General features: G+C 45.7%; 1 pseudogene; it reads left to right on the forward strand.

Annotated features, from left to right (window-relative positions):
• The first annotated feature begins 6,868 nt into the window (after positions 1–6,868).
• The window catches only part of LOC119332890, a 45,910-nt pseudogene continuing 37,133 nt past the window's right edge, over positions 6,869–15,645 (forward strand).

Below are 15,645 nucleotides of genomic sequence, written 5' to 3' on the forward strand. Positions count from 1 at the left end.
ATATCGGGATGAAGTCCTAGCACCAGCTCGCATGCGAGCAATTCAAGAGGAATTGGCGGCATTCTTTCTTGACCACGTGATCGCTGAAGACAGAGAATACTATGTGGACCATGCGTCCGTACGTTAGGAGATTATATTTGTAAGAGATAATTATTGTATAATGTAGCCGGTAGTGTCGGGTAGATATACGAGAACTTGTTGTTCGACCAATCTCTCGGAGAAGGAGAGGTGGTTGATATCACTTCTCTCTGTATGCATATATATTCATGACGATCTTCTGTTTCCTTCGTTTGCTTACTAGCTAGGTAGCGTGTCTACTCCTCTCTATACGTATGTATAGTACGTAGCGTCGACCAAGCACGGATATAAGAGAGGACACTTCTCTCTATTAATTATAGCTAGCTAACACAATATTTCTATTAATTATAGCTAGCTAACACAATATATGAAACACCTAAATTAACCCCTGAAAACCCCCAACCTGCCCCCCCCCCTCCCTTCAAAAAAACAAAAACCCCAGCCACAGAAATGCTGAAGCGTGAATGCCTATTGGTCCCGGTTGGTGCCAATAGAGGAGAAGAAAAAATAGCCGGGACCAAAGGCCCTCCTGCCTGGGCTCCGCGCACAAGCCACGTGGAGGCCCATCTGTCCCGGTTCTGTATTGAACCGAGACTAAAAAGACAGGACATTAGTACCAACCCCTTAGTCCCGGTTCAGGAACCGGGACAAAAGGCCCTTACGAACCGGGACAATAGGCCCGTTTTCTACTAGTGAGAATGGAAAATTGCCATTGATCTTTGTAGGATGACCTTAAGTCTCCGCGTAGCACAAAGAATTCGGTCCACCCCAAGGAGATGAAACACCAATGCTCCAACAACATGCCCGTAAGTTCAAAAATATAGCTCCAAACAGAGAAGGCAATAACCATATGCTTCTCTATCCCGTGTGTAAACTCACGTGCTTCACCGTGTAAAATAGAGGAGCGCTGAAAAAACAATTTAGCAGGATATATATTATTGTAAAATTAAGTTTAATCGTGGAAGATAGACGCGGCACACAGTGGGCATGAATTTGCAGCGAAGGGACTTGTCCTTGTCTCGTTTCTGCTTGGAGAGTCAACCACTCGAGTTGCCAAAGACCAAACACAGTAGACATGTCGGTATAGCAGCAGTACCACCAGAACTTCTCCAGCTTTGCTGCCAAGATAGAGATGTTGACCTTCGAAACGAGTAAGAACATGAGCAATTGCTTAACCGAGGGGCAACAATTTTGACATGGTGTATACCTGCTGCCTCGATGTCCACCATAACAAGCTCCTGCAGCGACACCAAGTGAATCGTCAGGTCGTCTCAGTGCAAAATGTCTGACATCACCACGAGCCTCGGGCTTAAACCTGGGAATGGGGACAGACACAACCCCCAATCCAAGCCACAACCAACTTATGACTCATTTCATACTAATGCCAACTCAATCAATGTGATCAGCATCTAAACAATATATGGTTGGTGGAGTACATCCATGAAGCTTTCTTTTCCATTCGATGCCACTTTGGTGCGGGTAGAGGCCAAAAATTATACTCGCCCATGCGTCCAATCCACACGGGTCAAAATCTGGGAAAAAGGACATGTTGGAGGCTTGGAGCTAATCTTAACATGTGTGAACGTGCATGTGTGCACATCATTTGAGTAATAGCTGGTCAATGCGGGTGTGCATGGCCAAATAGTTTAGTGGGTAACTAGTGCATGCATTAGTCTAGACAAAAAGGTCTAGAGGTTGGCCGGGTCAGTGCGTTTGTTCGTTACTGGAGTGAGTCCAGGAATTGGTTAGTTAGTGGGATAGCCATGCATGTTAGATGAGCGCATTTGAGTAGTGGCCGGATGTGTTAGTTGCATGAGAATAGGTCTTAGTTGGTTAGAGCATCTCCAACAGGCGCCGAACGCGCCGCACGCAAAAAACTGCTTCGCCACGCGCTCATCGTCTGGTTTGGCGCGGCGCGCAGCGCTGGCTCCAGCTGCCGCGCTAAAAAGCAGCGCGCGCCGCTTCAGCAGCGCGTGCGACTCTTGCACAAACAACATATGCATTCCAAAACAGAAGCAAAAAGATCAAACACAAGCAAAAATAAATCAAAATAAATAGTTCAATTTCGTTATTACAACTCAAACAAACAGTTTATCGTTCAATATAACAAATAGTGCAATAAACACAACAAATAGTTCAACAATACAATATCGAACGCACAAATCATGATGCTCTTTGTCGTCCATTCCATGCCCACCACTCCTCAATGAGATTCTTCTGAAGATCATTATGCGCTGCGGGACGTCGAATGGCATGGTAGGAGGCAACAAAACGGGCCACCCTTTCAGCTCTCCGTCACACTCGCACGGGATGTCTCAAGAGCTCATACTGAGAGTAGTCTACATCTTGGCCACGCTCATTCTCGATGATCATGTTATGCATGATCACACAAGCGTGCATGATGTACCAAAGCATTTTCTGATCCCAAAATCTAGCGGGTCCTCTCACAATAGCAAATTGGGTTTGCAAAATCCCAAAAGCTCTCTCCACATCTTTTCTAGCCGCCGCCTGAGCATTGTGGAAATCAAGATTTTTCTTACCTCCTGGCTTTTTCAACGGCTTGACAAAGGTTTGCCACTTTGGATAGATGCCATCTGCTAGATAATAGCCATAGTTGTATGTACGGCCATTTGCTACAAACTGCACCGGTGGCAACTCACCATTTGCAATCTTATTCATCAGTGGTGACCGGTTGACAACATTGATGTCATTAAAAAATCCAGGCATTTCAAAGAATGCATGCCAAATCCAAGTCTCTTGATCGGCCACCGCTTCAAGGATTATAGTGGAACCCTGTTCTTGGCCGTGGAATTGCCCATGCCATGCCTTTGGACAATTCTTCCAACTCCAATGCATGCAACCTATTGAGCCAAGCATGTCAGGAAAGCCGCGAGCTTTGTTCGTCGCCAATAGCCTTGCGGCGTCTTCAGCATTGGGAGATCTCAAATACTCCTCGCCAAACACTTGCACAATTCCGACTGCGAAGCGCTTGACACACATGATGACTTGGCTCTCACCCATAGCCAAGTGATCATCAACTAGATCAGCCGGTATACTGTATGCCAACATACGCAAAGCGGCTGTCACCTTCTGAAAAGTGCTATGCCCGAGCTCTTCGGCGGCATTCCTCCTTTGCTGAAAAAAAGCGGTCATGGCTCGCTAGTTTCTCTGCAATGCGCCTGGACAACTCGGTGCTCATCCTAAACCGGCGGCGAAAATACGACTCGGGGTATGTGGGATTCTCCGCAAAATAATGTCTGATCAATCTGTTGTGGGCATCGATCCTATCCCTCCAAATTTTCTGCCGACCCATAACCGAACCACCGTGCTTCGGTTTTTTATTGATATGCATAGTCGGGATCATTGCAAGATCCTCCTCCTCTTCCATATCAAATTATTCTTCGGAAGAATCATACGATGAAGTCATCTACAATGTTCAATACTATGCTATAAAAACTACAATCAACATGCACGAAATTCATGGCTTTTGAGCAATACATACCTTCTAGGCGTTTTGTCGAACACCTTGCGGGCGCCGAGCGGCAGCGAGCGAGCGGGCGCTGTTCGTCGGAGGACGGACGCGCGCGAGGGGCGGCGGGAGTAGGGGGGCGGAGAAGCCGCCGCGGGGCAGGGATAGGCCGGGGAAGCGCCGGAACGGTCGCCGGGTGGCACGGTCGGCGGCGGTGGCACGGCTGGTTGTGGGGTGGGAGTTGCGAGCGAGCGCGCGAGAGTCCAGCGCGCGGGAGCGGGCGCAGCAAATAGGCGGCGCGCGGTTGAGTTTCGGCCCACGTGCTGAACTACATATGCCACGCTCGCCGTTTTGTGCGCCCGCTGGAGCAACTATACCGGTTGCGTACGCTCTAAAACGGGCAATTTTGTGGTGCGGCGCTAGTTTGGCGCGGCTGTTGGAGATGCTCTTAGTGGCGTGAGTGGCATGGCCGCATGAGTGCTCACTCCTGTGTATATATGATGCACATTGAGTTAATGAAAAGCGAGGCCATGAGGGCTGGGAAAAACACAATGTAGTCTCTTGTTCCACCAAGGAGACGGGCCTCTCGTGCAAAGTAACAGCTGGTCTTCTCCTTGATTGTGTGCGTGTGTATAGAGCTTCTCACCGTGTGTGTGTGTTCTTGAGAGAAACAACCAGAGAGAGAGAGTTGTGAGAGGCAGCTCAAGGAAGGAGAAGAGCGGCCTCGCGAGGAGGCGGCGCCAACAGGACAGACCCGCACCCAATCCAAACAAAAATGCTACGCCTATGAAATTTATACATAATCTAAAATTTCAGGGGTGGGAGCCATGCCAGCTAATGAAAAAAGCTACATCAGCATATAGCTAAGATTGGATTTCGTCCGACATTGCTGGTCTATGGTGGATTTCATGAACACGCTGCTGCCGAGGAATGCGACCCAATCTTAAATTCCACCGCTTTGAATGTTGAGTCAAAAGATGTACTTGGCCAAGCTTGGGCAAAGTTTTTTCATGCTAATGACATTGCTGGTCTGAAAGCAAATTGTCCCTATTTTCGTGCGGCTGTCAAGATAACTCAAAACCTTGGCCCAGCTCCTGTTCCAACTGCCAAGGAGATTGATGGGATATATTTGGACAAGAATTATGAAGAAGCTGAGCAGTGGTTGAACATGTTCAAGCAAGACTGGAGGAACTATGGTGTAATTGTGATGTGTGACTCATGGACAGGGCCTACTGGTATGAGTCTCATCAATTTCATGGTGTATTGCAATGCACGAATGTTCTTTCATAAATCCATTGATGTTTCTGGTCAAATTCAGATTGCATGTTAGTTTTCTAATGATTGAAACTATGTTTACACATGTCCATTCATTGTTAATTCTGACTAGCCATGCCTTGTTAGTTTTCTACATGATGGTATGATGCATTTATTGTGCATTTAGAGTTGAAAATCTGTTATGTTTGTCTATTCATGGTTGAAAATCTGTTATGTTTGTTTATTCATGGTTAAATGTGGCTATTATGCCTTTTCTAATCTTTTTACATGATATTATGGTGCATTTAGAGTAAAAAAAAGTGTTATTTCTATTTATTCATGCTTATTTCTGTTATTACTCGCTTCATTTTTGTTTCAAACAAAAATTTACTTGCAATTAATTGGCAGAGTTTATCTATAGAGAGATCAGAAAGGTCATTCTGGAAGAGATAGGTTCTGAGAATGTTGTTCAAATCGTAACTGATAATGGGTCAAATTACAAGAAAGCATGTAAAACTCTGGTAGAACAACCAGAGTTTAGTCATATTGTTTGGCAGCCATGTGCTGCCCACACTGTTAACCTCATGCTTAAGGATGTTGCTAAGTTTTGTGAGATTGACGTGATAGTTAAAAGTGCTAAGCAGATCTGTAGATTTTTCTACAATCACAATAACCTACATGATAGCATGAAAAAGAACATTGGTGGTGAACTCATAAAACCGAATGCGACCCGGTTTGGAACGGTGTTCATGTTCTTGGAGAGTTTCCATTGTAAGAAAGATGAGTTTAGGAAATGGATGGTGTCCGATGATTGGAAGGGAAGTACTTGGAACGGTGTTGCTGATTATGTGTTCGCTGAAGAGCTGCTATCTAGTAATATGTGGTGGGCAGCTTTAGAGTGGGTTCTTGCTGTGCTAGAGCCACTCTACAAAGCCATTAGATATGCTGATACACAAAAGAGATGCACCCTATCTGGATTCAAGAAGAGTATGATGACAGCAATACAAAAGTTGGAAAGTCATCTTGGTGGTGGATCACAAATGTTTCATAGAGTCATGAGCAAGGTGTCCAAGAGGATCGATGTTATGCAAGAATGCACACTATTGGTTGCAGGTAGTTACAAAACTGACTAAATTTGTATTATGACGCTCTCTTTTTATGGTTTTAACTTATTTTGTTCTCCCTTTTCCTATGCAGCTGTTGTCCTTGATCCTTACACACATTATCAGATCAACATGTGCAAGATGATGGACTATGCTCTTGCACTAACAGGTGCCATTGAGAAGATCGCAGACCCTGAGACTGCTGTTTTGGCTATTGATGAAGTCAGCACTTACAGGGAATGTCGTGGGAGGTTTGGCTCAAGGTTGGCATGTTCCTATGTAGAGAAAATGTCACCAAGTAAGTTCCAATTACCCCACTTGTAATACTCTATTACCCCAGTTTTTCAACTCAGATCATCTCACTATGTTAATTTTGTTTTAACTTGGCAGCTGAGTGGTGGTTCCAATTTGGAGGGGAAGTTCCTAATCTGCAGAAGTGTGCCTTGAGGATTGTATCACAATGCGTTTCGTCAAGTGGCTGTGAGAGGAATTGGAGCGCTTTTGCTTTGGTCCACACGAAGCAAAGAAACCGTCTTCTATATGGCAAGCTGCACAAGCTTGTATCTGTGCGCTATAACTTGAAGGTATGAAATGTGTTTTGCCCATATGCCATTATTCACCCATATGCCATGATTCACCTGCATACTGTTGTTTACTAAGCATTGTTTGAAATAAAGGTTGTTGTTTACTAAGTAAATGCTACTATTTATTAAAGACTGTTATTAGGTTGTTATTTAAAGTAAATGTTGATGTTTACTTAGCAATGTTTAGAGTAAAGGCTGCTGTCTAATAAGCATTGTTTTATACATAGCGACTTTATCCATTTTATTCTTTGTACTTCGTTGTCATTCACTGATTTTGTTTTCACATTTTGAAGATACGTGCTGAAGAAGAAGAAGACCCGGTGAGAGAGAATGGTAAGCAGAAGGAAGTTGATGCATGTGCAATGATGATGGATACAACCATGTTTGATGCAACAAATCCTATGATGGAATGGTTGAATGAGGATGAGGAGCATGCAATCTTGGATGGAGTTGATGCTGCTAGCGCCATGTTTGAGAAAATACGTTTGCTTAACTCAAGTAGGAATGTGTCTCGTCTTGCAAGGAAGGATAATGGCAGGAAAAGAAAGAGGGTAGAGGAAGAAGAGGATGACTACCATGATAGTGAGGATGATGATGAAGAGAATGAGGAGCTGGACCTGGAAATTGATGATGATGATAGCCATGATGATGGTGCAAGTCAATCTGATGGAGGAGATTCGCCAATGCAAGTTGACAAGGATTTAGCAAGCCAAGTTGAAAACAATGTTGAGGTAACAAGTGATGGTAGTTTGGTGAACCGTACTCCCTCCTTCCATCTATATAGGGCCTAATGCGTTTTTCCTTTGACTATTGACAAGATTAATAGTACATGACATGCATAATGTGAAAATTATATCATTGAAATCTCCTTTCACATACGAAATTGACGATATGCTTTGTGTAAGTTGCATGTCATATATTGTTGCTCTAACATTTGGTCAAAGTTAGTCTCGAAAAACGCATTAGGCCCTATATAGATGGAAGGAGGGAGTAGATCTGAACAGGTTAGGCAAGCCAAGAAGGTCAAGGAGGTCACCAGCCTTTACAATTGACAAGTAAGTTCCTTGTGATGACATCAATAATTTCCCATTTATGCACTTTCTTATATTCTGTCATAAACATGTGATGTTTGCTTTAGTCCATATGATTTTATATGTTGTTTCAATTGGGGTTGCCATCTATTAATTGTTGTTTCTACCATCAACTTGATGTTTATATAATTCACAATGCTTTAGTCCATATGATTCTATATGGTGTTTCAATTGGGGCTGCCATCTATGAGTTGTTGTTGCCATCTACTTGTAATGTTTATATAATTCATAATGCTTTAGTCCATCTGAATTTATATGTTGTATTAATTTGGGTTGTCATCTATGAGTTGTTTCTGCCATCTACTTGTAATATTTATATAATTCACATTGTTTCTGCCCATATGATTTTATATGTTGTTCCAATTGCGGCTGCCAACATTGAGTTGTTGTTTCTGCCATCTACTTGTAATGTTTATATAATTCATAATGCTTTAATTGCAAGGTTAAGCGGCATGGGAGCAAAAGAGCTTTTGGTTTGATGAAGACTAACGGGTGGATGAACAGGAAGTCCGAAGTGAAGGTCTCTGTTTGACTCAATACTTTTGGTGCAAGACTGAAGAGTTGAAGAACAGGAAGTCTGAATTGAACTTTCTGTTTGTATTTTGGGGTCGGCATAATTGAACTTCGAATGCCGTGTTAAATTCATCGTGGACTGTAATTCTGAACTGTTATGGGTGTTCGTTTCGACTCTTGGTAGAACTATTAAGTCGCATGTTACTCTTAGTATCTGAACTATTAAGTCACATGTTAATCTGGACTATCATGTTGCTTTTCTAATGGTTGCTGCTCTCTGAATTGATCCACTATGCTATTGCCTAAATGGTTGCAACTGGAGTGTTGATGTTCAGTCTGATATGTAGTGATTTGAGGAATAGATTCAGCTGTTTGATTTCTACATGCATATTTTGGTAAAAGTTCTGAATACTCATTTGTTGTTCTGTTGTATTTCAAAATTTTAGGCAAATTTCACTCATTTTTCGTTCATTTTTTGTCCCAAAATTCAAATTTTGTTCTATGATTTTCGTCCAAAATTTTCCGAAAAAAGCCGAAAAAACCGAATTTCGCCCATTTCATCCAGGACCGGTAAAAATCAAAAAACAAAAACCGAAATTCTGGCCACAACCCGCTGGCGGCCGCGCCGGACGACCCCGACACCCTCATCTCCCTGCCGGGGCTGCCGCACCGCGTCGAGATGAGGCGGAGCCAGATGATGGACCCCGCGAGGGCGTCGCACTGGGCCTTCTTTGAGAGCGTGAACGCCGCGGACCAGAGGAGCTTCGGCGAGGTGTTCAACAGCTTCCACGCGCTGAAGCCGGACTACGCCAAGCACTGTTGCGCGTCGCTCGTCGGGCCCGTGGCGCTCGCCGGCAAGGACGACATGGCCGGGCGAGGCGCCAACGCGCCCTCGCCGGACGCGGACGGCTGCCTCCGGCAGCTGGACGCGAAGCCGGCCGGCTCGGTGGTGTACGTCTCCTTCGGCACGCTGGCCAGCTTCTCGCCGGCGGAGCTGCACGAGCTCGCCCGCGGCCTCGACCTCTTAGGCACGAGCTTTCTGTGTGTTGGCGCCGAACCCTAGCTTGCTCTTTGCGCCGGTGCCCAGCTCCCTCTCGCTCTCTCTCTCGCACGAACGAAGGTAGAAGAAAGAGGAGACACAGGACACGGTGGTGCTTTTCCGGCACACATATGCTTGCCGCGCGAACGGCTTCTTCCTCAAGTACGAACTCGACACAACACCCAAGCAATACAGTTGAGGCCTTTTTAATTTTTATACCCAGGCAAGCACACACACCAGCACACTCACGCACACACAAAGATCACCCGGCCACTAAGCCAGCTAACCAACTAGCATGCACACACGCCCCCACATCTTCCGCCCTTACGGAACGGCCACACGGCTCGGTCGTCTCCTTCCATGCATGCAGCTAGCTGCTAACAAACATAATGTGTGCAACTAACAACTTCTAACCGATGCAAGATCAAGACTATGGCTAACACTGTGGGTGATGGGCGGAGCGGACACTTCACCGGAGAAGTGGATATGCCGGAAGGCTTCGCCGAGCTGACGGCAGCACGCGGCGGCCGCGGCTTCATCATGCGAGGCTGGGCGCCGCAGCTGCTCATCCTGAACCACCCCGCCCTCGGCGGGTTCGTGACACACTGCGACTGAAACTTGGTGCTGGAGGCCGTGAGCGCCGGCGTGCCGATGGTCACGTGGCCGCGGCACGCAGACCAGTTCAACAACGACATGCTCATCATGGAGATGCTCGAGGTGGGTGTCAGCGTCGGTGCCAAGGACTACGGGTCATCCCTCGAGGCGCACGAGGTGGTCGGCGGCCAGGTGATCGCCGGATCCATCGGGAGGTTGATGGAGAGCGACGCCATACAGAAGAAGGCCAGGGACCTCGCTGTGAAGGCAAGGAGCGCCGTGGCGAACGGCAGGTCTTCGTACGACGCCGTTGGCCGGCTGATGGAGGAGTTGACGGCTCGCCGGAGTTCCGTCAATCAAGGTTAAACAAGCTGGCTGATCGATATTGATCGCATGGCTCGTTTTGCGGGAGCACATGAGTTGGCTTTTGGCTGATCAATCACAATGTGAGCATTTTTTCAATTTTTTTGACGTGGAACCCCTGGATTCCATTACTCAACCGGCACAGCAGTATCGTTCGGCACAGCCTCCACCCACAGACGCTGTGGTTCCTGCCATTGATCCCCATTGCAGCAAGTGCATGGGCTACTTTATTACAATCACGGAGCATACGAAAAGACTACCTTACCAAAATTAAGGCGAACAAACAGACGGATATATACCTATATACTGTATAAAATAAGGAGCGAGCGGCCGGCCAGAAAAAGAAAATTCCTGTCCCCTCGTTCCGAGAAAGGAAGGCCTCCTTCCGTCCCACAAAATTCATTGGCTCGGTAGCGCTCGTGAGCGGCCGCCAGCCAGATGAGTCCAGCAAACAGAAAACAAAGCCCAGTCGCTATCGATGACCCCATTACTCTCTAGAAAAAGCATCCCACGCCCCCTCGTCCACATTTCCTCCTTCACGGGTATCCTTCTTCTCCACTTTCCCTTCACCTTCTTCACTTTCCCTTCACCTTGCCTATGAATCTGTCACCGGTCTTCTCCATAGTTGGAGGGAGTAGCAAAATAGGAAGCCAAAAAAAGGAGAAAATATGATCTTCGTGTAATTAAACACCACTGTGTGCAACTATACCCTGTAGTAAAACCAACTTTTGCCTAGATGTGTGCAAATAGACACAAGGAAGTAACCAAAAAAAGAGAAATTTTGATCTCTATTTAATTAAACACCACTCTGTGCAACTAGACCCAATAGTAAAACCAACTTTTGCCTGGATGTGTGCAAATAGACACAATGGAGTAGTTTTGCAGATAGCCCAAACTAGAAACACGGACTGGGTTCCTGTTTGTGCAACTAATCACAATTCCAACAATGTCAACCTTTTGCGCAATGTGTGCAACCAAACAGCCAAATACCAGAAAATATGGACTGGATGTACTGTTTGTGCAGAAAGAAGCACATATTTGCACAACTAAAAAAGAGTGGGTTCCAAAAGAAACCTTTTTATGCCATGTGTACAAATAGAAGCCTATATTTCTGCCAACTAAAACATGGATCCAAAACCAATTTTTCCTGCTATGTGTGCAACCAAACAGCCAAGACTAGAAAAAGAGATGTGCAAACTAATCATGGATCCAAAAGCCAACTTTTGTTGTAACTGTGTGCAACCAACACACACAGACATGGATGTGTGTTGTCTGTGCAAAAATAAACATATATTTGTGCAACTAAACATGAATCCAAAGCCAACTTTTGCTGTAAACGTGTGCAACTAAAACATGAATCCAGACCAGAAAGTATCAGGCATCACCAACAAGGGTGAAAAAGAGGCGATCATTTCCTCCTCCTGTTCAGATCCTCCCTCCTTGACTTTCCCTTTCCCCCTCACCAAATTTCTCTTTGAAAAAATAGCTTCTCCATAGTTGAAGAGACGATAAACAGAAATAATAAAAGGGAGATCTGGTACCTGTCCAATTTTAAGTGATTTTCGTGCTACTACATCATGGGACAAGCCAACTTTTACAACAATGTCTGCAACAAAATGCAGAAAATGTGCAAATATATAGGAGAGAGCACATAGAGTCTTATTTCACACATAATGTAGAAAGAACCAATGTCTATGTAGCAAAAAAAGAAAAGAGAAGAAAAGTATATTGTAGGTACTACGAAAACATAACTACCAACTAGACAAGAATCTGGTTTGCATCTTTTTTTTCTTTGATCTTTCAACACAGTAGTATGTGACTTTGTAGCTTAGAATTGTGTGCACAAATCTATAGCAGCTCATCCACCCCCATAACCTGTAAAACCTGCACATGAGGCAAAAAAAGAAGCCTAAGAAAAAATGAACTAGCTCTAGCTTGAATTTAGCCTGTCTAAACACACGAAATGAAAAAATAGTGATTTTTAAAAGATTATAGTCTTTCAAATAAGTAGTGCAACTACATTCGAGTGCATCTGCAAACCTAGAAAAATCAGATGCATGTGAGCACATGAGGATGCCAACTATTAAATTGTTCTTGTGCAACTAAAGAAGTTGAAGATACCAACTCATGTGGCATTGTTGTGCAACTATTAAAACAAGTTGGGGATGCCAACTCCTGATTGGTTCTTGCGCAGCTAAAATATATGTGGATGCCAACTCATGTGATATTGCTGTGGGACTATTTAAAAAGTTGAGACTGCCAACTCCCAAATGGCTCGGGTGCAACTATGGAAGTCGAGGATGCCAACTCGTATGATACTGTTGTGCAACTATTTGAAAAGTTGAGGATACCAACTCCTAATTGATTCTTATGCAATTATAAAAGTTCAGGATGCCAACACCTAGCTGGTTCTCATGCAACTGTGTAAAAAATCATGTGTTTTACACAGAGATGTAATGAAGCTCTACAGAGAGATCATTTTTAACGAGACAATTATAGTTTTGGGAATAATAGATGGATCAAAAATAGGATCCTGAACCATACCAATAGTGACAAAATTAGAACAGCTCGCCGTGAAAATCCAACTAAACCCTAGTTGTAGCTGCGTGATGCAGCGCAGTGTACCATTTAGATATCATGGCAAAAAAAGGCCTGCCAACTAAATGATCTAGAGCGTGGAACTATCCTGGAAATGCAGCCAACGGACGTATGAGCGTGTGCAACTAAAAAGTGAAATTTAAAAACAGACTACCGACCGTCCTTTGTGCTGTAATCCAACTACGTTTGCCTCCCTGTGCAATGTTTACAACTAGCTAGCCAGCTATGCAGTGTACCATTTAGATATCATCTAAAATATGCCCTCCCAATTATAATTTCTAGAGCATGCAACTACCCTGTAGATGCAGCCAACTGGCATGAGAGGTTGTGCAACTGTAAAATGAAAAAATGTCCTGCCAACTAAATGATCTAGAGCATGCAACTATCATGCAGATGCAGCCAATTGACATATGAGCGTGTGCAACTGGAAAATGAAATTGAAAAACACACTCCTGATGTCCTTCGTCCTGTAATCCAACTATGTTTCCATCCCTGTGTAAATTTTACAACTAGCTAGCCAACTATTTCTTCCTCCGTTTGCAACTTACTAGAAAAAACAATAAAAAACATGGGTGAACCCGGATGCAAAAAGAGATGTACAACAACGTACACTATCCCATTATCTACTCGCTCTGGTTGAAACTCAAATCTCACATAATCCCCACGCCTCTCTAGTTCGAAAGCAGCACGAGAGCTATGCTCATGACGCCAACTCCACCATGGTCGTAACTGTGTGAAGCGGATGCGGTTAACCACCTCTATGGGCTGCCCGACAAACTCGTCCCCTGCCGTCGCACCCTCTCCGCGCTAGCCTCCCTCGTCCGATGAATACGAGCAATACCAGCCGCCCCTAGGCAGGACCTATGCGGGGTAATTGATAGGAGATACGGATAGAACCGAGGACAGAAGAAAATCCATGGGTAGGACCTTACCTGCGCTGGCGACGAGCAGTGAATCCCCCGCGCAAACATGGCAAATATTGAGAGAGAGAGAGAGGAGAGAGGCCGCTGGGAGCACCTACACGTCCTCCAATAGCCGAGTATAGGGGGAGGTGGTGGTGGTGCACGGCCGTCCGTGTGGACGTCGTCAATCGTGGAGGAGGCAGCCGGGTTCACGTGGTGATGGCGCGACACGGCGGCCCGATCTAGATGAGGCGGGTCTAGGACCTCATGCCCGGAGCTCGTGGGGGTGGCGAGTGATTGGGCCTCGTCTCTGCAGTGGTAGAGGGGGTGGAAGGACGAGCAGGGAGGGCCATGGCCTAGATCCATGGCTGCACGATGGCCTGGACCACACCATCGCCGGGGAGGAGCCGGGTGGGGGATCTCGGGGTCGAGCCAGAGGAGGAGGCCAGCATGTGGATGTGGTCATGCGGATCCGGTGAGGCCCGCGCACGGAGGAGGCGCTCGGAGGAGCTGACGGCGACGGCAACGGCGACGGCGACGACGCCTCGATCTAGAAGAATTGGGGGAACTGCGAGAGACAGCAGGGGGGATGGTGGGCTCGGCCGGCTCGGTGGGTGGGGTGACGGGTGGGTGGGCTGCCGACCAGATGACACCTAAAGTGAGGACGCACGCGCGTGATTAAAATCGTGCGGTTCCCAGCCGGCCGCTCGGTTACGCAAAAAAGTGCGCGTGCACTTTTTAGATTTTAGGTATAAAATAAGGTAAAATAATGTTTTTGGGAGACCGTCATAACCAGTATTTTGCAGAGCGTTCAGGAGAGATTTTAACTCATGCATCAAACCACCTCTCCAAGTTTGCTCCTTGGAGTTTGAGTTAAACGTTTTAGCACCTGGTCCTTCACACAATTTCACTCCCCGACTCACAATTTTGCACGAGCGCTTTTCAAACACGCTTTGAAACAAAATCAAGTTCATTGGTTAGTCTCAGGACTGAGGATGAAAATCCTTGTCTTTGTAATCTTTGGATTGACACGATGACGGCGGCGTCAGGGCATTGTATCCCTTTTCGAGCATGTTGTTGTGGAAGAAGTCAACATACTAGTGCGTGTTTAATTTGTAATTGCTCTGCTTTAGTTGTTCATTTTTTATACAGTGGCGGCGCCAGGATGGAAATCCTATGGGGTCATTAGTAAGCTGTGGCGTCATTAGCCTCTAAAATCCAAGGACCGTTAGTTGATTGCCTATTGAAGAAAGGAGGTTTTTGAAAAAGCTTTGGGGTCAGTTGACCCCACAGCTTACACGTAGGTTCGCTGCTGGTTTTTTACTCACTTTATTGATGTTTTTGGCCGCCTTCCATCAACTTTCATAAAGATGAATATGTGCATCACAATGATGCAGAGACCATATATATGTTCAACCTCTTTTTCCCAAAAAAAAAATTAGTGTGCAATTGTGAGTAACATTGTTGAACTTAAATTAAAAATTCCTAGAGTAACCAAAATTAATACTTGATCAAATATATGTACCACTCTAATCCTAGTCGAAGGTGATCTCGATCGTCTCCTTTCCCTGGTCGGAACCCGACGCCTCGGCTTGTGGGTGTCCTCTGCCTTGGTGTGACCTCGGCGAGTGTGGACTCATAGCTGACTTTTTTGAGCTCAGGGAACAACTCTGTTTGTGTCCTATTCTTTTTCGCGTGCACAACTCGGGCAATGGTGTCCTAGCGGGAGGCATCGACGAACAACATGATTACCAGGTGCTACTCGACCGCGAGTTGGAGGGGGCATAAATCGCCGCGAACGCAATTTCATGGGCACGCTATGTCATGAATTGACCTTCATGGTACAGTGCTCCCCGATCTCATGCTCAACTAGCTCCCAGTAATCAAATGAAATCTCCTCCCCCCTACTCCTTAGAGCATGACAAGGACAGTAGTGGCAAAGTCCACTTTCCGCTGCCACACTATCATCGACAGTGGCGGCGGGCGGGCAGGCGATTTGAGGAGTGAGCATAGGGCTCAGAGGTCAATTTGGGCAGTAGAGATGGCTATGGTTTGGA

Source organism: Triticum dicoccoides, chromosome 7A (assembly GCF_002162155.2).
Source record: "Triticum dicoccoides isolate Atlit2015 ecotype Zavitan chromosome 7A, WEW_v2.0, whole genome shotgun sequence".
Lineage (NCBI taxonomy): Eukaryota > Viridiplantae > Streptophyta > Magnoliopsida > Poales > Poaceae > Triticum > Triticum dicoccoides.